Genomic DNA, 22,168 nt, shown 5'->3' on the forward strand with positions numbered 1-22,168 from the left:
CATCCGACATCTTTCAGCCTAGTTCCCTTGCGTTTCTGAGGTGTTCTTTATCTTAGATCCCACACTAGTAGTGAGCCCTGTGTATGTTAAACTCTGGCTCCATCTGACTTTCACAGACTTGCATTCTTGCCCCAGCCTTAGCTTCTGGATCTTGAATAGTTGTGAGTGGATATGGTTGGCTCAGGATCGGTACTCCTGAATAGATGTGAGTGGATATGGTTGTCTCAGTATCAAGTACTCAGATACTTGAGTCTCCTTCCCCTTTACTTCCAGACTTTTGTTCCATGGAGTTAAAGGGATTTTGAGTCATTTTAACTTCTGTCCACCAAATGTTTTTGGTATCCTCTTGGCCACACCATAAGATTTCACTTCTGTATCTCCTTGAATGTAACTGGCATTAGGCTTGCTGTGGCCAATGAAATGTGAGTAAAATCGGTGCAGGTCACCGCAGGGCAGAAGTTGAAAGAACAGGCTGTTGCTGCTTTTATTCTACCAAGGCCACCAACAGTGCCCCGACCCGTGAGGCTCCACCACCTCCGGGTGCAGAAGAGGCTACCACCAAGAAAACCACCAAGCCAACGCGGAATGGGCATCAAGTGTGAGTGCAGACTATACTCGTTATTTTAAGTCAGTGTAAGTTGGTGATTTTATAGCAGTGTAAACTAGCTATTCTGACGGAAGCAGTTCTCCATTATACTTTTTAAATGTCTTGATTTTTAATGGGATTCCACATTCCCGAGAACTTGCTGGTTCTGTTCCCAGTCTATAGCCTCATTCCAATCTTACTTGCTCTCTTCCCCCTGATTCCATCTCCCCAGAATGACATTGTTGCTGATATATTTAGCCCTCTTACAGGCTCATATACCTTCAAAGATACCTTCTTAGGATTGCTACCTTTGAGTCCTTGCTTTCTGCTTATCAACCTGTAGTCCATTCCAGGTGGTAGATAAGAACATGGGATTTAGAGTCACACAGATGTGCATTTTTAAGTCTTAATAAATGACTCTATGCAACCTTGGGTAACTGACCCCTGTTTCTTCACTTATAAAACATAGAAAATAATATTATAATCATGAAGAATTTTATTAGAAGATTGCATAAGACGTTGAATGTAAAATGACCTGTTGTCTTTTAAGCCATCTTCCACCAAAACATTCCTATTATGTTTTAATTGTCAAGTGTTATAACAAAATATATTAATACAAACTTGCTACATTCATATACCTTATACTGTATCACATATGTTAATATTCAGGATCTCATTTATTTCTTGCAAAATTTCTGTGAAAGAAACTTGCAGGAAAACATTTCTGAAGTTCATGCTATATCCCAGGAATTGAACTAGGTATTGCACATTATTCGTCCTCGTTTACAGATGGAATAACTGAGGCAGAGGAGGTCTCTCATTTGAAATTGATTTTCAATCACTGACAAATACGTGGCACAAGTATAAATCTTTCTGACTTCATGATCAATTATCTTACTTTTGCATATAAACTGTTATTTCTCCTAAGCAAGACATAGAAATAGCATGTTAAAAACATTTGATTTCAGGTGACAAAATTTAATAGTGCAAAGAGTAAATTTCAATATTGAAGTCTGGTAAGAGACAATTGAAATAATTAACCCCTTGCCTTTTTTTTTCATACTTCCTCTCAAAGTATGCCCTGTAGGCAATGGGTTCAAACACTTGGGCATTGTAACTTGAGCCAGCATTTTTTCTCTTCACAGAAGGAAATTTATAAGTTTAGTCTGTGAATTTCCTTCTCACCATATAAAAGCCTGAAACCACACTAACAAATCTCTACCCTCAGTTTCTCCATGGAGAGAAGTCAGACATGGCTTCCTGAATTTCAGAGGGTACCAGCATTTATCTAAGAAATGGTCCCAAAGCCTCAATGTCATAGTTAAAATGCAATTTGTAGTGGTCCTACCGGCAAGGTCTCTACCTTACAGGATATTTTAAAAACAGTACAAATAATCCTAAAATCCCAAGAAGGAATTGAAACATAGCATATATTCTGTAAAATATGTTCTAGAATAGTGATTTTAAAGTAAAGAAAAGTGTGGAAGTTTCTACTTTAAAATAAAATTACAAAACTAAGGGAAATGAATTTTAAAAAGTAAAGAAAAAAAAAACAGAATTAACAGCAATATGAAGTGCTGCTAGGATGTGAAGAAAGGTTTAAAAATGTAAGAGATTGAGGAGAGGAAAGCTAATTCAAGCATGCCATTTACTTCTTTTGCAATGTCTATTTGTGACTCATAGATAATTTATAGATCTATTCAATTAACAAGTCAGACACGAGTGTGCCTACATCTGCCCATGCAGCTGAAAGCAATAATCCCTGTACTGTGGTGTTATTGTTGATAAAAAACTTTCTGTAGCAAGTGAAAGTGAATTTAGTTTTCTGCAGAGTAGTTGAGGGGGAAATGAATCACTGAGAGAAACCTTTATTGATTCAAACCCGACAAATAAATCTGTGGTCTGGAGTGGAAGCCTTGGGCACACAGATGCCACATTCAGAAGCACAGAGTGAAATATTCAGCTGCAGTTTTTACATTTTGATTTGAATCTTTGGTATTTAAGGAAAATGTGTGCCAAGCATAAGGTTTCTGTTTTCTACTTGTATTTTGCAATATCAGGCAGTTTTTTTCCGACTTGCTGTAAACTATTCTCTTCATTAATGTCACCATATTACTTGCTAGTCCACCAGGCTAAATCAGCAATTTAATGAAAAGTGATGCTCTACTTAAATGTGGGAGTGTTGTTTGAACTTCATAGTAAAATTTTTTCTAGATGGAAATCAGAAAGTATTTGATTTTAAATATAGTATCAACTCTTCGAACTGATTCCCTATTAAGTAACCAAACATTTGGATAGTGCTATGTCATGCAAATCTTCGCTATCAGACAGGAACTTTCTCTTCAGGGTCTCGAGCTGAAGGTAATGGAGGGTCTTTTAAAATCCCAGTGCTTATCTATTACATTCTCTTGCAGATAGATCGTGTGAAGGAGATAAGCACATGAAGAGCAGTTCAAGCACAGCCTATCCATTTTGTTGGCATTATAGCTTTTCTATTAATTCATACTGATATTAAATATTCAATGCCTGCCTTATAAATTAGTAAATAGAGGATATATGAATATGTATTTCATTTTATGCTCCCTGGGATAGCCATATGAGACCAACTACTTTATTAGTGGTATAAGGGGATGGTAGTTATGCATTCATATTTCAAAATATAAGAAGACTTCCATATCGCACTTGGAAATTATTAAGCTATCTTTTGGTATATTGGAGAAAATATACTTAAGGCTGAAATTAAACCTGTTAATTTCTGTAAGTGAGAAAAAAGGACAAAACCCAAACCATTTCCTCTCCTAAAAACCTTGAACTATCTCCTGAAGCAAAAACGATAACCATACTTTTTTTCTCAGACTTGCTGTTCTGTATAAACGTATTTCACCTAGTCTGTATCTCTTGTTGTTATTGTTGTTGTTGTTTGTGTGTGTGTGTTCCTATAAACTTATTTTTTTCCCTAATTTCTTTATGGAGAAAACAAAAATCTGCAATAAAGCTTGTCTTCTACCCTCTTCTTTCCACCAGATTTGCTAACTCCTATTTTAGATTTTCATTTGGCCTCCTGAAGCTTCATGTCCCCCATCTGTAAAAATGGTGGAGGTAATTATTTGATAGGTTGTTGTGTGATTAAATGAGACATCTTTTAAGAATTTTGAACATGAGTCCTTAAGGAGTTGATATGGAACCCTGAATTACTGAGAACACTTCATCACGTGCCATTACATTTTGACCCGTACGATCTATTTCTTTTGCCCCTGTGCCTTAGAAGTCATACAGTGCTATGATGTTTGCCATTGGAATACTCAGCAGAGCAGACCACAGAGTTCAGCGTGCAGCAGGGTGTTCTAGTTGCTCTGAAAAGCAAGAGTTGTGACCCAAAAGTAAGCTTATGCCCAAACCATGTTAGGTGTTGACTGAAACATGTGAAAATTTTACCTTAAAATTGTATTACAAGTGCCATGCTACCAGTGGTGACCTCTAAACATGGCAGCAGAGAGCTGAAGGTGACCAAGTGAGTTCTGTGATAACACTGGATGTGCTCATAGACATGGGGAGATACTGTTTTGATGTAGCGATAACAAGCATGGAACTACAGCTGGTTTGGTTAATATAACTTTTAAATGTCAATCCTTCAGGTATGCCACCAAATTTTCTAGTATGTATATAAAATTCTTCTAGGAGCACAAACGAGTGGGCCTATCAGAATGTATGCACCTTTGACATGCATTCGAAAGTAATTTCTTTTACCTTTCTTTTTTTCCCTTTCCTCCTTCCCCAAAGAGAAAAATTTACCAGCTTCATTCACGTACATTCTCTGTGTGTCTCTCTCAGTCAACACACATAGACATACACACAAACACTAACTCACTCACACTTCCTCTCTTTCTCTTTGCCTTTCTCTCTCCACAGCTGTCAGCTATTTCTTTTATTTTTACTTTGGCATTTGACTATTTTATGAGATTTTTATTTTACCTTTAAATCAAAACTAAGTCAAAATGTAATAGCTCAGCTGACCTTTAAAAACGTGTTGGTGATTCTTTCTTGAGGTACTCTAATACACTTTGTCTGCCAGTACCTTGCCTTGTTTGACCTTCTTAAACCTTTCACCTAATGAAGATGGAAATAGAAAGCAAATAAATTGTGATTTGGAATTGGCAAAATGTCTTTCAGCTCAGTCATCTCAATTTTTTTTTCTTTTTTTGGAAAAAGAAGTACATGAATGTCAGGTTTGGTCTTTTGAGAGGGCTAAATTGCTCGGAATAACTTGTGCTTTTGAGAAGTTCAAACAGTCATCCATTCCAACAGTTACAAGTGGAACTGTATTTATCACAGAGAAAAAATAATTGGGAGAAGTAATAAATATATCAATTTCATATAATTCTATGTCAATTAGAAATTTTTTAGGTTCTTTTGTGTCATGATTGAAGATTTCCTTGAGCAATATCAATTCTTATAAACCCTTTTCTCTTTGTCAGGAGGATCCATAGAGCAGTGTTATTTCTTATGAGAAGATTAGAACAAAGTTTCCTTATTAATTAAATAACCTATCTAATCAACTAACATGTTTTTATTCCATTCTGCTATAAGTAATACGCCTTCTAAAACAGTGACACGAAGAAAATGGTTTTTGATGTTTTAACATTGTTAAAAGCAAAATGGCATAGTTTTATTTAAAATGACCTCCAAAGCCTATTCAACCCACCATTGCTGAAGTTTTATCACAAGAGGAGGCAACTCATTTTCTAATGTTTATGACTGTCATTCTGCTTAAGGTGGTTGAAAAGCTTGATTTTCTCTCTCACAAGGTACGAATGAGACTTTTCATGAGATTCTGTTTGCTTTGCCTATCAACACATGCACTTTAGCATTTATTGCCCAGAAGTTTTCTAGTGAAGTATAGCTCATTGCTTTTAGTACAAGGCAACAAATGGAACCAACTTTCTGGGTTCAAATTCTGACTTTGTCACTTTCTAGCTCTTTAACCTTGAACAAGATCTATAATCCCTCCATGCCATGGTATTTTTACCTATAACTTTGGGATTATAATAGCAAAACTCCTATATGGTTATTTTGATGATCAAATGAATAAATACACGGACTGTCATTAAAATAGCATCTTCACATTTCAAGCACCTTGATAAATATTAGCAATAATTAATATGTGGGAAATATAGGAAATGGTTTTTCACGTGAGGTGCTCCAAAGGTGCCCTTTATTTATTTATTTAAGATTTCTTTATTTCTTTATTTATTTTCCCTCCTGACCCCCCCCCCCCCATGTCTGTTCTCTGTGTCCGTTTGCTGTGTCTTCTTCTTTGTCCGCTTCTGTTGTTGTCAGCAGCACAGGAATCTGTGTTTCTTTTTGTTGAGTCATATTGCTGTCAGTTCTCCGTGTGTGCGGCGCCATTCCTGGGCAGGCTGCACTTTCTTTTGCGCTGGGCGGCTTTCCTTATGGGCACACTTCTTGCGCTTGGGGGTCCCCTATGCAGGGGACACCCCTGCGTGGCACGGCACTCCTTACGTGCATCAGCACTGCGCATGGGCCAGCTCCACACGGGTCAGGAGGCCAGGGGTTTGAACCGCAGACCTCCCATGTGGTAGACAGATGCCCTAACCACTGGGCCAAGTCCGCCGCCCCAAAGGTGCCCTTTAGGTATTGGATTTCGGAAGTGATTTCTGGGGATTTTATTGGTTTATGCTTTATATTTTTTCATGTTAGGGGAATTGCAGTGAGGACCTTTGATTCTGGAATTTCATGTTAGGGAACTGACATCAGGGATGTGCCTGGCTTGTTCTTCTATGATAGCATGCCTTAAATCCATATGGCTTCATTTTTGGTAGCATGCAAAAATATTTATATTCATAATGATTTTAATTTTATAAGAGACCTGCATATTCATATCTCTTTGTCCTTTGACAAACCTGTGATGCAGATGACATGATTATGATTATTTTCTCCATTTTCTTTGATAAGAAAATCGACATTCAGAGAGATTAAGTGATTTACTCAAGGTCTCACACCTGCAAATGGAGAGCTTTAATTGAGAGCTTGTGTTTCCCAAGCCTTTGCCCCTACAAAGGGGAAAAGCAAAACACAAATGAAAAACCTGCCCTTGGGCAATAGGGAGGGTCAAAAAATACTCCTTACCTCATCCTGACACTTCCAAAGTCAGACTCACCATTCTTCTCTCCCATCTCTAACTGGTTGTCCTCTGGCTTCCTCTGGCTTGGTGAAGGGCAGCACACTTCATGCCATGTAGGGCAAATTCCTGGTGTAAATCTCTCCACAGATGAGCCTTCAGAGTCTAACCCATCACCAAGTCCAGCCCATTCAATTCTCGACTTGACTTTGCAAATGTCCCTTGACTCCGTGGCCTTGACGCCTTGTCCTCTGACACTGCCGGAGTCGAGGCTTCCACACTGACTCACTGATGCTGGACGCCCCTCGGCCCTGTCCTCAGCTGACTCCTCTGACGTTGACCAGATCTCACTTCCCTGCCATCACGCTCTGCTGGCTTGTCTCAGGAGAAGGGGGGATGCCTCCTCAGCCCTGCAGGATGGGGGCCCTGCCTCGTGGACGGCTGTGTCCTGAGCCATCCTCTATGCCACGCTGCTCACCCTCAAGCTCATAGAACCTTCCAATCTGATTTGTTTTTCTGGAACCAATTCCTTGCCCCACTCACACCCAAAACACACCTAGTCCCATCCTCCGGCTGTCAGCCTACAGGACCAACTTTTCTGAACCCTAAGACCAGCTCCAATCACTCTGGTTATGTTTTTTAGCACATTGCCCTTTACCCTCCTTGAATTTTTCATGATTTGAGAATTATGATTTCATTATTTATTTGATTAATGACAGCTCTCTGACTGCAATCCTTGCTACCAGTTTTGCTTTCAGTACTTTTATAACATCTATCAATAGTGAAAGGTAGGAAGGGACTTAGAAATATAGGGTGACCGAAAGAATGGACAAATAAATGAATAAGCCTCAGTATGATTATATTTTATCTACTTGTTCATTACTTGGTATTCAATTTTTTTATTATAGAGAATCAATTCTAGAGATAACTGCTTTACATTAATGAAGAACATTACCACTTTAAATATTTTTTTATAACAAGCCAATTATTTATTGGAATTATTTATTAAGAGATAATGGCTCTAATTTTGTAAGCCAATAATAACTTTATTCATAAATATGTGATAGTAAAGAGCATCAACAAATATTACAAAATTATATATAGCACATACATTTATAAAGATATGTAATGTTCAAAAACCATATAGCACACATCATACATTCATTGTGCATGTAATATATACATCTATAAAATAGTAATAACAAAGGTGAATAAATATACACACCTTAGAAAATGACTTTGCCATAGATAAATGTTCAAGTATCTAAAGACTTCATTGTAGCTTTTAGTTCTGGAGATTGGTGTAGTTGTAGAAAGAATACTTGGATGTAGAGTGAAAATACATGGTTCCTAGTTCTGGTTTTAATCTGAACTGTTTCTGGGATATTAAATAAGTCACATTTTTAAGATTCAGTTTCCTCATATGTGTGTTAAGAGATTAGACTACCAGGCCTATCAGGTTCCCTTAGCTTCATGGTGGTATGACTTTTTTGACATTGACTAATATTTCTAGGGATGGTACTTTCAAATAAATCTGGAAGATTTTGAGGAAATAGCAAGTAAAAAAGAAAAAAGTTGAAGATTTTTTCATAATTCTTACAACATGGTTGGAAAAGCATGCCTTAAATCTATGTGGCTTCATTGTTGGTAGCCAAGAACTTGATTGCATTAATTGGTAATATTTAGTATAATGTCTTATTTTAATCTTTGAGCTAATGATTCAAGCCTCCTGGAAAAATATGACTAGAACTGAAATATTTTCAGTATATTAGATTCTCTGGGTTTCCATATGTGAGTTCATTATTTATTTTGATTAATCAAAAAATTCTCTCTAGTGAATAAAGTAGTTGAGAATGCTAATGTATATACAGTAAGAGATTGAACTTAATCCCTATGGAATTTTAAACAACTTTAAAAATTAAAAGATAAATAGGTCAGTTAAAAATTACTTTAAAAGAAAATTAGGTACTATTATATATCTGAAATTATAATTGAGCCTAGAATCAAGTTTTGAATATTTGTGCAGAAATGGCAAAATCCAAAACATTCCAGATTATTTTTACATGACTTTCATTCCCCTTACTAAATCTCCAAAGACCAAATACTCCATGAACATAAATGAAAATGATGCCTATTTTAGGTATGTTTTCATAGTTTTAGAAGATGCAAAATTCCTTCATAATTTTGCTGGGTTTCATGTTTATTGGGAATATCAATTAAAATTGTGCTGTAGTTGAACAAGAGGAGAAAGTTTTAGAGTATATCTGTTAATAAATCAAGAAATAACAACTTACTCTCATTGACCTCAGAACATAATCATGGCACTCTTCCTTGTTAATGATGAATGTAAGAAAACATAGAACAAGTTTGACTAAGATTGTGAACATTATTCAGCAACCTTAATATGTTTCTTAGGAGAAAGCTCAGTGCCTGAGATTATGTCCAGGTTTTTGACAGCTATATATATGATGTAGGGGTTGAAAGATAGGAGACAGCTTCCAGAAATAATAATACCTAGATATAAGATAGTCATCTTCTAACAATTTAGTTAGAGGAATCAGGAGGCAGCCAGGGACTGAAGTTGAAGATGCAAAAATTAATGGAATACAATGAGGGTTGAATATTAAAAAAAAATCGCATACCATTGATTTAATTGCATGTTCCATCAAGAGGAATGAACAATGATTGACAAGTCATAGGTATTAAATTGAGGAGAAAAAGACTTTGGATATAATAGTATATGATCACCAGATTGAATAGATTTTTTTTGAATTGAAATAAAAATAGATTTAAAACACAGAAAGAACAAAAAATATGTTATCTTGATGAAATAACATGCATTTCCCCCCCACAGACTATACTGAAGACACTCAAGGTTTTGATGATAAAGAACTGATTTTTTAAAAGAAATCTGAAGGGAATTTAGATGATCCATTCATACTGAGTCTGAGACATTTTGCCTATGTTTGTTAAATAAATTCATAAAATTATAATACCACTATTTCTAGGATTTCCATAACATTTACTTTACCTGCATAAATTTTCCATCTTCAAATGGAGACAAATACATCAATAAAATACAAGAAATGAAATTTGAAGCAATTTTTCAAATTATATAAATCTCATTTATTTTGCATGTATGCTGTAAAACTGGAAATTCTTCCAGTCCTCAAATTAATAGGAAACTGATTCATAGTTTGTGCTGCATTTCTTGATTGTATGTATTATTTGTTTGCATTCCACCCATTCTTGATATCAAGCAATATGCCCATATGTTTCTTCTTTCATCCTCTCTTCTCTTTCTCTCTTGCTCTCATGCTTCATAAAAGAATGTACAAGGAGGTGGAATGAATGTGACTGTATTAGTCAGCCAAAGGGGTGCTGAGGCAAAGTACCTGAAATCTATTGGCTTTTACAAAGGATGTTTACCTGTGGTAGAAGCTTATGGTGACAAGGCCATAAAGAGTAAGTTACTTCTGTCACCAAAGTCTGTTGTCATGTGTTGGAGCAAGACAGCTTCTGGTCTCTGGGGGGGGGGGTCCAGCCTCCCTTCTTCCTCTTAAGGCACCATGGTCCCAGTTCCTTCCGTTCTCAGCTGTAGGTTGGAGGGCTCATCTCTCTCCTTGGAGCTCATTTCTTTCCAGGCTTTCTCAGCTGCTCAGGGCTCTGCTCTCTTCAGCTACAAACTATGAGGCAAAAGACTTGGTTCTCTCCCTGGGCCTCCAGCTTCCCAAACTAAACTCTCTGCGTTCTCTGTATATTTACTTCCCTGTCTTTGATTGAGCATCTGTTTATATAGCCCACAAAGCGAGGGAGAGGACAGACTCAAGTTGAGTCACCCTAAAGTCATGGTCAAATGAAAGCCCTATTCTTGATTTAACAAAGTAAAAGTGAAACCTCTGAATCTAATACAAGCTAATATGCCCAGGGGAACAGACCTGTTTACAAACACAATCCAATGTCTATTTTTGGAATTCATAAATAATACCAAACTGCCACAGGAAGTGAGAAAACCTGTATATGGGTACACGTCTCTAATTTAGTGTTTATTTCATTCTCCTTGAAATACTAGATTCATGGTCTTTGACAAATGGCTTGAAAGATTGTTTAGGGTTTCTGTGCTCCCAAAGCATGGAGAAGGGTGTCCTGAAGGGAAGGCAGCCATGCTGACGGAAATCAACCTGCACTGGTGCGGATGGCTTTTCCCTCAATACTACTGATTTTGCTTTTGTTTGGAGTTTTAGGAGCAGGCTGGGGCAACAGCTTTTTATGCACTAAGAAACCACAGTGTAAGTGGAATGAGGATCATGTAACAGCTACACAAGGCTGAAGCTCTACCTGCTACAATTTTTTGTGAAATCTTTCCCCCATTTCAGTCTAGGAGTGATGAATCCAAATACCAAACACGAAGCGAAAGAAAGATAAAAATCGAGCAGTTGGTGTGCAATGGAAACATGGTTGTGCATTCTAGCACCATAGGCTTTCTGAATCAAGGCAAGCCATGGGGCAGAAGACAACAAAATAGCCTTCGAATAATAGACACAGAAAATAATTTAGTAATAATCTGTCCAACCACCTCAATTAGTAAAGAGGAGCTGAAGGCCTTTAGTATGGAAATGAAAGGGAGTTCAAACAAGGGGTGAAGCAAAAGTGAGGCAAGGCTACATTCCTGGGCCCCAGAGGGCTCCTGTGCTATACCTGAAGAAAAACCCAGAGCCATTGCCTCTGGGAGGGCAGAACTGCCACTGCAATTTCTCCCCTCGTCTTAGCTACCAGCACTCCCGGTGGAAATGCCTCCCTGGAGAATACTGGCCAAGCAGGATAAAGGAGCAGCCTGGTGTGTGTGGGCTGGCATTCTTTGCTGTGCTTTCAGCTTAAGATCCTTTTGGCGAAAGCCTGATTCTGGCCTCCATGAGGTCAATCTGTAGTTCTCTTGCTCAAATATGAATTCCAGATCATTGTCCCCCCGAATAAGGAAATGGGACCAATATAGGAATCAAAGAGAAACAAAACACCCCCTTCCTAAACTGCTCCCTTATTTACAGTGGAGAAACTCATTTGTTAAACTTTTTCTTTTTCTTTTCTAGCAGGAATAGAGAAGAAAGATGATAATTCTCCTGCCAGCAACATGTAGTGGAGAGAAGGGATTCTTCTTTCCTTCCAGTTTTTCCTAGTGACACTACAAAGTAGAACAGAGTTTTCTGATTCTAATTCTAACATAGCCCCCATTGAACTATCCTAATTTATCTACTTGTATATTTGACTTCAGGAAATATTTAAATTCTGCAGTGTGTTCGAGCTATACAGAGAAATAGATGCCACTAACGGAGCACTTTGGAGTCACTTGACAATTCTGTTATAGGTCACTTATTTGGTTTGCAGGTAAAAATCCCAAGGAGTTTTGTAGGGGTATCTTTAAAATAAGACTTTCTTAAGTTTCATAATTTTGATAGAAAGTTAGTTGCTAAATAATCTGATGTTTTCTTTATGTTATTTACCCTGGCAAAGGAAGAAAAAACAAAACAGAACATCGATGCCAGATGAGCCCAGGAGAGGCATGGCTCAGGCACTCCTCCTCTGAGTATTTTTGTAGCACCCCAAGTAGGAGCTTCTGGATTCAGAGCTCATTTTTTCCTAAGCATCACAAATTGAGTTTGCTCCAAATCATATCACATTCGTAACGAGAATTTTCAGAGTGTCAAAATTGAACATCCGTTGCCGATTGTTCAAAAAATTATGCCATAACTTCGTAAAGTACTTTTGTTTCAACTTGAAAGCCATAATTTGAACCTCCCCCTCATCAAGTCATAGCACATTGTTTTATGCACAGCGAACATAACATCAGCCTGGCTCACTCTATTAAATCGGTTTCCTCATCATCTCCAGGAATAGTATTTGGAAGGAAAGATCATGCAGCTGTGTGGTTAATAGAACTTACTCCAGCTTTAGAATTCTTACTGAGCAACATTTGCAATATAGAGCTAGTGAAATGAGGATTTTCCACGTGGGTGCCAATTGAGTGGAGATGGGCAGGGTTGGCACTGGTAAAGGGAAAAGGCACTTCGTAAGAGTATGCTTACATGTCGGACTCAAGTGAACTTATTTTGAGAGAAATTTGAAGAAGGTGTTTTCACAAACCACTTAAAATGCACTGTTTTGGTGTATCATACAGTATGTCATTTTTAGGTTATTTTGGTTTTCCTCATGTGCTTTCCTGCTATCTCCCTTCGTGTACGAACCTGATGTTTTCACTTACCATATTTCTTGTGTGATTTAATTTGGGGATGTTGTGAAACAGGATATTTTTTGTCTGCTACATGAAGAGTACTATTTAATCCCTAGTTCACAAACCAAATTTAACAAAATAAATATAGATGTACCATGTAAGCTTAACATGTACGTTTTTTACATTAATAATCAAATTCATCTCTATAAATATACCTTTAAGTGTGCCAATTACTAGTACACGCTCTGCTAATTTATATTGAAGCACAAAAATATAGATTAAATCCGTATTTTCAGGTACTGGCATTAGCATGTAAGGCCAACATATTTTTTTGTTACGTATGAAACTGTCTGGATAGGGTAGGTTTTGCTATGGCAACAAACAAAACCAAAATCTCATTTGCTAAAAATAGCTAAAGTTGATTACCTGTTCAGAGTACATGTACATCATGGATTGTCTGGTGGTTTGCCTGTGTGAATAAAGAAAATAAAGAGTTGGAATATTTTTACATAGCATGCAAGCAAAATCCTATTGGAAAATTAATATTTATCTCTAACATCTAACACTGACAAATTTCTGTTCACACGTGTGTGCATGTGTGCATGTGGAGAGAGAGAGACTACACTTTGAATGGGATGAATGTTCAGCCAAGAGCAGAGCCACCTGCTGTCGGCATCCATATCCACTTCTGGGACCGGAAGCCGGTATCAGCAGCTCGGGACAACACATCAGGCAGGCGAACGAGCACCAGCCTTTGTGCTTTGGTCCCACATGTCATGTTTAGAGAATGAACTGGGCTCAGGCTTGAAACCCCCTGGCCCTGAGCCAGCAGAATCAGCTTCCCCATCCTTTGTCCTTATCCCACTCTTGTGTCCTTAGTTGGCCAAATGGGGTCCCTTCCCTACTGATGAGTGTGCATCCCACTGGCTGTACTAGTTCAGTAAGTTTTAAGAGTTAAAGTAAAGTCAAATGATTCCAAAAGATTAAAAGGGTCCAAAATATATATAACCAATACGGAGGGGGAAAAAAATCAAAGAAACCAGAAAAGTGAATGATCAAGAAAGCCAGGCTCCATGTCTTTGTCTCTTTCCCCAAAGTTACACCTCTTAGCAGCAATTTGTACCATGATCTACATGTTCCTGTGATCCAGTAGATACCTTGCATGTGCCACCTCTTTTTACAAATAAAGGGTACAGCTGGTCAACCAGGGGGCCAGCAAGCACATGCTGAAAGGAGCATGGTAGGTTTCAGGAGGCGGGGGTGGTCATGGAGACCATGCACGGGCATGGAGACAAAGACTTGCACATGGATGCCATTTTCCTACGGGGTTTTACTCTTGACTTTTCAAAATTAACAGCTGTGCTAGTACTCAGGTGCTTAGCTTACCTGTGCGTCGGTCTGTAGACACACGGTGAATACGTTCTGCATGAACGGCACTGGATACTGTAGACTTTCCTTTCCTGAATTTCTTACCCCAGCCCCTTTGACCTCCCTTTAGAGAACGCCCCTCTTGTTGATAATCTATGCTATTAAGCCCACTGAAAGACCACGCTATGTGGTACGTTCCTGCTAGGAAATAGAATTGAGACCACGCTAGCCTGGGACAATTGCCTAGATTAACATATTTATGGAAAGAGCCTTGGCATTTCCTGAAACATGAAAACAATGAGAATGCATCTGGAGAAAAAAAAGAAACAAGAACCCCAAAGAAAGTGGTTTGGAGCAAATGCCATAATGAATGTTTCCATAATTTACAGATGTCCGTGCAGTTTCATATTTTAGTATTAGAATTGCTAAATTTTCAGTGGTAGTGTTTTCACATTAGAGCTACAATATAATTAGTACATTTTAAGCTGTGGGCGGTGAAGCAACAGAGAAATCAAATAAAGTTTTAAAACTCAAGTTTTAATAGCAACAGCAGTTCACACAATTAAGCTGGCAGTTCAGTGAACTGCATCTTTTACAAATTCTAAGCTTTGACACATCATGGGGTGACTTTATAGCCTACTGTTTTCACATCCTGGTTGATATCTTGAATTAGTCAAGCATCTGTTACCCCTATAAAATCAGAAATCTATTTCAATACGTTTGTCTTTAGCATTACAATTGTGCTTGGAGAGCTATTGTGTATTTACATAACTGAAAAATATTTTCTCATAATTTTTTCTCACTTGTTTTTTTAATGATGAATAAAGATAAGAGATTGCTTTACAAATTGATCAATCTAAAGGTACATTCTTTAAGAGGATTTCCATTAGCCCCATTTCTCTTTTTGCCCTGAGAAAATGATTCAAGAGCAAGGTAGAACTTATTCTGAAATATAAGTGAGAAATTGGCAATCTTTAACTGGTACTTTTGTCGTCTCATTAACCTCTGTTTGAGTGCTATATCATTTTATTTTCAGTGTAAGACATAGAAAAATCAAGAGAGGAGAGCTGACGGAATTTAGATAATCTTAGAATATTTCTAAAATACTTTAATAAGATCAAGGATATTGAGAATATTAAGGATATTATGATAAACCAAAAGCAGTAAAACACCATTTTAAAAGGCATCCTTTCAATCAGACTGTAGTTGATAAACTTTTCACTTATCTGTGATTTTTAATAGTGTAAGAATGAAACATGTAAATATTCTCAATACAGAAAACAAATTTCCTAAATTCTGAACATTAGAAAAAAAGTCTTGAAATGTATTACTTGTTATGAGCTCAACAGCTTTTTGTTAAAATACTTTAGATTTAAAATTCAAAGCTGACAGCAGAGTTACTAATATGAAAAATAATAAATATCCTTTTTAAAATGTGTTCATATCTATGATTGTCTACCAGACTATCATTTAGTACTAAATCGTTTTTGTTATTGGCACCATTGGTACCTTTCCTTATGAGGAAAACAGACAAATCAAAAAAAAAAGTCATCGCATGTAGCCCTTGGGTTCTTGGGTGATTTGGAATCCGAAACTATCCCCTATCCAGAAAAGCAAATGTAAAAATTATATTTAGAAATTGTTGATTGTATGAATGGCAAATGACTTTAAAATAAAAAGCAAACATTATCCCTGCTTTATAAATTCTCAATAGAAATGAATAAAGATGTGTCAATCAATCAAAAGCGACTGTTTAAAATGGCTCATAAAACAAAGTGTGATGTTTGATACAGTTCATCAAGATCATAGAAGATTCTATAGAGAAGTAATTCTCCACAGTTCAGTGTCTGTGGGCAAAGAAAATCAATTATTTTATATTTTCCTCTGAGGATTTACTGAAGGGCTATGAAGATAGAACTGGGAAAGATTACAAACACAGTAGTTTGAAAGTATTTTCATTTATATTATCTTAAATCATCTTATAAAAGCCTCTTTAGGAAGATATTATTAATTAAAGGTAAAGATGCTCCGCCTTGCCTATGCTCACAGAGTCAAACAGGGAGAGTTTCTCCTTGAATCCATGGTTTCTGCCCTTGGGGTCCACACGTGTACTTACTTATTGTGAGTGTTCTCAAAAAGAATACGGAAGGAAAGAAGCCAGTGAAAGCAAAAGGGTGGACATTGTTAAGGAGGCTTTTTTCCCTCCAAATTGAGGGGTAGCTCAGACAAGGAAGTGGGAGGAATAGATGGAAAAGCATTCGTCACATTTCGGATTCAAAAGGCATTGGCAGCTCCTTGAGGAAGTAAAAGGAGGATAATGAAGGGGGAACGTGGAGGCCCTAGAGATTCATTATAAGGTGATTTCCTTAGTCACACATGGCGTGCGCCCACACTATCTATGGGCTTTGGAGGAGGTGTTCAGTAATCTTTCCAGTAGTTTCATTTCTTTGAGGCTTGTTGCGTCAACGACTTTGATAATTTTTGCATAGGGCAGGTGGGAAGGACCAAGGGCACCTTCGTTGGGAAATGAAGAGGGCACGTGTCACGAGAATCGAGTCCGCACTTGACAGTCACCATGCTCAGTTTCACTGCCTAGTTCCATGACGGCACAACCTTTCAAAGCATCAAAATCTTTTAAACTGTCCCTTTCTTTTGTTTACCAACAATTCCAATTTTAAGATGTTATGCAAAAGAAATGAATGCACAAGCACGGAAAGATAGGCAAGCATGCAACTGTCATATGTTCATGCTCACAAAAAGCTGAAAATGAGCTATCCGGTCACAGAAGGGGGGTTAAACACAATACTGACTGCGGCAAGATGACTTCCTCTAGATTCATTATCCATTATGGTGAAGGACGGTATTGTTTAACTATTTTTTCTCTATTAGAGAATTTGTGGGTTTACAGAACAATCAGGCATAAAAATACAGGAATTCCATATACCACCCCACCAACAACTTGCATTGGTGTGAATTATTTCTTAGAATTGATGATAGCACATTTTTATAAAGTCCATGGTTTAACTTAGGGTTCACTGTGTAGTGTAGTTCCATGGATTTTTTTGAACTTGTATTCAGTTCCCATATACACAATCTACCATTTCCCCTTTTAATCATATTCAGATATATATTTCAGGGCTGTTAATTGCGTTCACAATACTGTGCTGTTATCACCACCATCCATTACCAAAACATTTCCATCATTCCAAAGAGGAACTCTGTACATTTTGAGCCTTAACTTCCCTTTCCCTATTTCCACCCCATCTCTCGGTAATCTTTATTCTAGTTTCTGACTCAGAGTTTGCTTATTCTAATTTTTTCAAATCAGTGAGATCATATTATATTTGTCCTGTGATGTCTCACTTATTTCATTCAACATGATGTCTTCAGGGCTTACCCATGTTGTCACTGTTGGAGATTTGGACCCAAAAGGTATCGGGAATGAAAGAAAGAGAAAAAGGGGAAGGAATGAGCGAGAGAGGTGGGATCAGGGGGTCTGCGAGTAATAACTCCTCAGACAACTTTATTGTTTACAAGGGGCTCTCTATATACCCCAGTCTATGTGACAACAAGCAGTAACACATAGCTTACGTGACAACAAGCAGCATTACCCATAGTCTAAGGAATTTTAAAAAATCTTAAGGTACAAAGTCTAAGTGTTCTATTCACTACAAAAGGTATGTTCTCATCTTTTCTTTCAGACTTTAAAAGCTTCATCCCATTTGCTGGGAACTCAATTACCGCATTCCTTAGGTTGCAAGCGTAGTCATGGAGACAGCACCTCTCTCCTTGTGAAGCCCCTGTGCCTCAGTTTCCAACAGTCACATGTATCAGGTGTTCATTCCTTTTTGTGACTGAGTAATATTTATGTATAGACAACTTTTTATTTAGCCTTTCATCTGTTGTTAGGCACTTGGATTGCTTCCATCTTTTGGCAATTGTGAACAATGCCACTATGAAAATAGGTGTAAACATATCTGTTTGATTCTCTGCTTTCAGTTCTTTTGCGTATATACCTACTAATAGGATTGCCAGGTCATATGGTAATTCTATACTTAGATTTCTGAGGAACTGCCAAACTGTTCGCTACAGTGGCTATACCATTTTATTTTGCCACCAGCAATGAATGAATGTTCCTATTTCTTCACATCTTCTCCAATACTTATTTCGATTTTTTAATAGCAGTCATTCTAATGGATGTGAAATAATATCTCACTGTGGATTTGATTTGCATTACCCAGTTGGCTAATGATGTTCAGCATCTTTTCATGTGCTATCTGGCCATTTGTATATACTCTTTGGGGAAATGTCTATTCAAGTCTTTTGTCCATTCACGTCCATTCAATGTCTATTCAAGTTTTTTAAAAATTAAGTTGTTTGTCATTTTCTTGCTAAGTTGAAGTATTTCTTTATACATTCTGGATATTAATCCCTTCTTGGGTATGTGCTGTAGCAGTTTGATATGGTTTTGAATTCCAGAAATAGATATTGGATTATGTTTGTATACTGTTCTGTACCTGGGTATGATTAAATTATGCTTAGGGCTTTGATTGGGCCATGTCAGTAGGGCATTGAGTCCCTGCCCCTTGGTGGGGGAGGGGGAGACTCACAGATGAAAGGCATGGCAAAGGACAGAGTTGGAGCTTTAGGGTTTTTAATGTTGGTGTTTTGATGTTGGAGTTTAATGCTGAAGTCTTAAGCTGTAGCCCTGGGAAGTCAGCACACAGAGGAAAGAGAAGCAAGTGCTGGGAAGAAAAGAACCCTGAGCCCATAGAGAAGTAAGAGCTGGAAAGAGAGGAGCCCTGGCAGATGTCAGCAGCCATCTTGCTCCAACAGGTGGAAATAGACTTTAGTGAGGGAAGTAACCTATGCTTTATGGCCTGGTATCTGTAAGCTCCTACCCCAAATAAATACCCTTTATAAAAGCCAAAAGGCTTCTTGTATTTTGCATCAGCACCCTTTTGGCTGACTAATACATGTGGTTTAAAATATTTTCTCCCATTGTGTAGATTGTCATTTTACTTTCATCATAAAGTCTTTTCAGGCACAAACTTTTATGAGGCACCATTTATCTATTTTTTCCTTTATTTGCTTGTGCTCTGGGCGTAAAGTCTAAGAAACCAATGCCTAATGCAAGGTCCTGGAGATGTTTCCCTAAATTTTCTTCTAGGAATTTTATAGTCTTAGCTCTTATATTAAGTTTTTGATTCATTTTGAATTGATTTTTGTTTATGGTGTGAGGTGAGATTAAGTTTGTTTTTGTTTTGTTTTTGTTTTTTTGCAAAGGGAGCCAACATCATTCGTGTTAAAGAGACTCATCTTTCCAAATCAATCTTTACCCTCTTGTCAAACATCAGTTGGCCATACATATGAGGGATTGATTTTTGAGCTCTCAATTCAATTTCAGTGGTCTGCATGGCTGTCCTTATGTATGTAACTTACAAGTTTTGATTATTGTGGCATTGTAATAAGTTTTAAGGTCCAGAAGTGTAAATCCTCCAACTTTGTTCTTCTTTCTCAAGATGACTTTAGCTAACCAGAGTCCTTAACCTTCTATAGAAATGTGATGATTAGTTTTACCATTTCTGTAAAGAAATTCCTTGGAATTTTGATTGGGATTGCACTGAATCTATCATTTGCCTTGGGTAGTACTGACATCTTAATATTTAGTCTTCCAATCCAGGAAGACAGAATATCTTTCCATTTATTTAGGTCTTCTTTGATTAAGCATGCCATGTAGTTTTCTGTGACCAAGTCCTTTACATCCTTGGTTCAATTTATTTCTAGTTATTTGATTCTTTAAGTTGCTATCGTGAATGCAATTATTTTCTTGATTCTTCTGATTTTTCATTGCTTGTATATAAAAACAACATTGATTTTGGGTGTTCAACTTGTCCTTTACTACATTGTTGAATTCATTTTTTAGCTCTAGTAGCTTTGGTATAGATTTTTAGGGACTTTCTATTTAATAGATCACATTATTGGCAAATAGTGATCGTTTTACTTCTTTCTTTCCTATTTAGATACCTTTAAATTATTTTTCTTGCCTAATTGCTCTAGCTAGAACTTCCAGTACAATGTTGAATAAGAGTAGTGACAGTGGCATCCTTCTCTTGTTCCAAATCTTAGAGGGACAGCTTTTAGTCTTTCACCATTGAGAATGATGTAACCTGTGGGTTTTTCATATACACCCTTTATCATGTTGAGGAACTTTCTTTCTATTCCTATTTTTCTAAGTGTTTTTATCAAAAAAGGATGCTGAATTTTGTCAAATGCTTTTTCTACATCAGTTGAGATGATCATATGGCTCTTTCTCTTTCTTTTGGTAAAGTGGTGTAGTACATTAACTGATTTCTTTATGTTGGACCACCCTTGCTCACCTGGGGTAAAACCCTCTTGATCATGGTGTATAATTCTTTTAATGTGCTGTTGGATTCAATTTGCTAGTCATGCTGTGTTTTAAGAAATGTTACACAAAGTTGTGACTCCCTCTGCTTTGCTTCATAAACATTAATATTATGATATTTTAAATTAACTGAAAATGGGCTAAAGAGATTCTTCTTATCACTCAAAGTGAGTTAATAATATAACATTTGAGTTCCTTTTTTGGTGATGGTTGCCCAGTTTACTTTAAGTTACATCCAAAAAATAAAGAATAAAAACACACATAAGAAAGTGTGTATAGCTCAGTGGTTCAGCACCTTCTTCACAGGTACGAGGTCTCAGGTTCAAGCCCCAGTACCTCCTGAAAAAAGGAAAGCATGTTTAGAAAATTTGCCTAAAGAATGGGGCAGTATGGACTTGGAGGTGTAACTTAAAGTAGTGAAATCTAGTTAAGTCTTAATGATTCCTTAGTGTCGTCTTCTACATTTCTACTACTGGTATTTTGGCCAAGTTGGGTTTTGTCCAAAATGGGGCCCTTATAAATTTGTGATAAAACATGAAGATTCCACTGAAAAAGAGTCATTGTAGTATGGAGAAAAGGATTCATATTATAGAATGTGGAGTCAAACTATTGGGGTATGAATCCTGTATCTGTTACTGCTAGGCTTATCTCCTTGAACAAGTTACTTATCCTATTTAACTTTTGTCTCTTTTTCTAACAAATGGAGAAAATAATTTGTAATTTTGGTGTTTTTTGAAAATTAAATGTGCTATTTCCTGTACTGAACCCAGCACAATCCCTGGGTGTCCGTCTTGCCTGTCCTCTAAATGGCTAAATTGCTGTGGGTGAACACGCTTGTCTGGAATGATTTTACAGACACTGCCAGCACCATACGTCATCATAGTTGGCAGGGAATACAAATTCTTTTACTTTTCTGATGTTATATCAAATTTGGCTGTGCAAATGTAGACCTGCTCATTAACAGTGACCCTGATTTCGTCAAGTTTTGTAATTCAGCTCTCCTCTTTCATTAGACCCTGTTCTTTCTAATTTTGTCATCAGAGACAGGACTTTTGATTCTTACAGATCTAATTTTGTTTCTCTGCAATATAAGCATAATTATACACAACTTGTAGGAAAATTATGAGTCTCAAATAAGATAACCTAGGGCTTCAGAAAATATGCAATGCTATGCATTTATACTGGCATGTTGTTATTATTAGCATAGTTGCTTAAATCTTCTAAAGAGACATCGCACTGAGCAGAATCGTGCATATTAGGGTGTGTCAAGAAATAGATGGACATTCATACAGAGCGAGGCTCTGAAGAAGACATTGACTGAACTGCCAAGATGGTGGAACTGTGAACACCTGAGCAGGAGCTTGGTGCAGACCTGCTGACCACAAGACTTAAGACACGGGGCAGGGGATGTGGGCACCTCTTGTACTGTCAAATTCAGCTGAC

Source organism: Dasypus novemcinctus, chromosome 27 (genome assembly GCF_030445035.2).
Source record: "Dasypus novemcinctus isolate mDasNov1 chromosome 27, mDasNov1.1.hap2, whole genome shotgun sequence".
Lineage (NCBI taxonomy): Eukaryota > Metazoa > Chordata > Mammalia > Cingulata > Dasypodidae > Dasypus > Dasypus novemcinctus.